Source organism: Bos grunniens, chromosome 17 (assembly GCF_055505025.1).
Source record: "Bos grunniens cultivar Pamir isolate PY7600 chromosome 17, Bosgru_T2T1.0, whole genome shotgun sequence".
Taxonomy (NCBI): Eukaryota; Metazoa; Chordata; class Mammalia; order Artiodactyla; family Bovidae; genus Bos; species Bos grunniens.
Window position 1 is genome coordinate 13182103 of NC_141181.1, and position 1913 is coordinate 13184015.

A 1913-nucleotide genomic window follows, 5' to 3' on the forward strand; every position below is an offset into this window, starting at 1 on the left:
GTCAGACAGTACTTAGCACACACTGGACTGTAGCTGCCTGGAGCACAGTGACCCCACACCCTTCTTTAGGGTAACGGAATCTACCCCCTTAACCTCAGGGGTGGACCTGCAACCAGTCTGAGCCAATCATGGTTCTTATTTTCAGCTGCAAGAATTCATCCAAGGATTGGAAACATGATTTAAACCCAACCCATCAGAGTCCTGCCCCAGGATTTTTTTTAACCTTGTAGTGGATAAGAGAAGCCCCTTTTCCTTCAGGCGTGATGAAAGCCCAGGACTGGCTAAAACTTTGTTTCCCACCACAAAGAAAGAGCCTACTTTCTATAGTAAAACAGAATAAAATCAATATGCTCAAGGTAGCAGAATGAGATCCAGAAGAACCGCAGACAGTGTTGAGTGTTTAAGTGCCTGGTTCCAGTCACTGAGGTCTTCAGAACTGCTATAAATCCTAAGAATCATGCCTCAACTCTCTGAGATATTTCAGTATTCTTTTTTTTTTTTAAGTGTTCAAAGTTCTTTTAATTTTGTTCCGATTTTACTTAAATTGGATTGAATTGAGTTCAAATTGCAAGCAAAATGTTCCTGAGATTGTACCCTGTCCAGACCAAATTGATTTCTCTAAAGGTAGGAGTTAAGATAGGAAAAGTTACTCTTTCAGTGAACATAAGAAAATCCTACATATGAAATCAGAAAGTCCTTCTCTGGCTCACAGCATTATTCTACAGAGAGCCCAGTGCAACCCTTTGGTAAAGGATGTCTGACCATGCTAGCATAGTATCACAGGTCCTGTATATCCCAATCAACCGGTTGTTAACTAGAGCTCTGTGGGAGGCCCTGACCAGTCCTGCTGGGCTCATCCCCTCCCAAGTACTGAAGCGATTTAATTTGTGCTTGTCTTCAGGATGTAACTGCGAAGCAACCACACATGTGGTGTCTAGTAATTATTCAGCAACCTTTGCTCAGTGGGGCAAAGGTGATGTGGCGTACTGAGAACTGTGCTTGGAATCTATTTTAGCCGAGTGATAGAGCTTGCTGAAGGCTTTTTCTCTTCTTATAACTGTTTTTTTGTGTGTGTGTCCAAACTGTGTTTATGGGGATAGTTTCCCACCCATCTTGATACAGGATACTTTTAGTGCGGCTTCCGGCCTGAAGGAGCATCCTTCTGTAAGCTTTGCCTCCTGTAGGCTGGCAGAGGACAGTAGAACAGCCAATACACAAAACTACTATTTGTGTGTGGCTGGAGATGGTGGTGATTGTGCACTATCCTGGGCCTTTCACACTCATGAAATAGGAACTGGGGCTCTGTGCCAGGCGCCTCTTCTTGTGTTTCCTCTTCTCCTCTGGAGAGGGATGAAGGACAACCTTTGTGAGAGGCATGTTCTTGTTGGGAGATCATCACCACCAGAAAGATCTGCTTATAACTTTATGAAAAGTAGGATAGAGGGTTTTTCTGTTTGTTATTTTGGCTGCATCACACAGCATGTGGGATTTTAGTCCCGCAACCAAGGATTAAACCCATGCCCCCAGCAGGGGGAAGCACAGAGTCTTGACCACCAAGAAAGACCCTAGGATCAAGTTTTAGAGTTGGGTGCTTGATGAGAAGTTGTGTAGGTCTCTAGTTGGGGCTTCCTGTTATCTGAGAGGACGGCCATGGTCATGTAGCATGTCATTGCCACTACACTAGGCCGGTCTCCTGTGAAGAACTGGGGAGATTCAAGGAACCGCATTCCACAAATCTCCCAGCCTGATACTTCCTGAGGCTTTGCTGTAGGTTTTTTTTTTTTGTTTTTTTTTTTGTGGAGCAGGGAGGAATATTACAACTGCGTGTAACTTCTGTAAGATTCATGTGTCAATTGACAAAGTCTCTGACCCTATGAAGAACTACTTTAAGGTCACAGAAATCAGGAAATACT

At 43.9% G+C, this 1913-nt stretch overlaps 1 pseudogene; it reads right to left on the reverse strand.

Moving 5' to 3' along the window:
- Positions 1-1088: 1088 nt before the first annotated feature.
- On the reverse strand, positions 1089-1377 carry LOC147355033 (small ribosomal subunit protein eS27 pseudogene; annotated as a pseudogene).
- Positions 1378-1913: the final 536 nt, after the last annotated feature.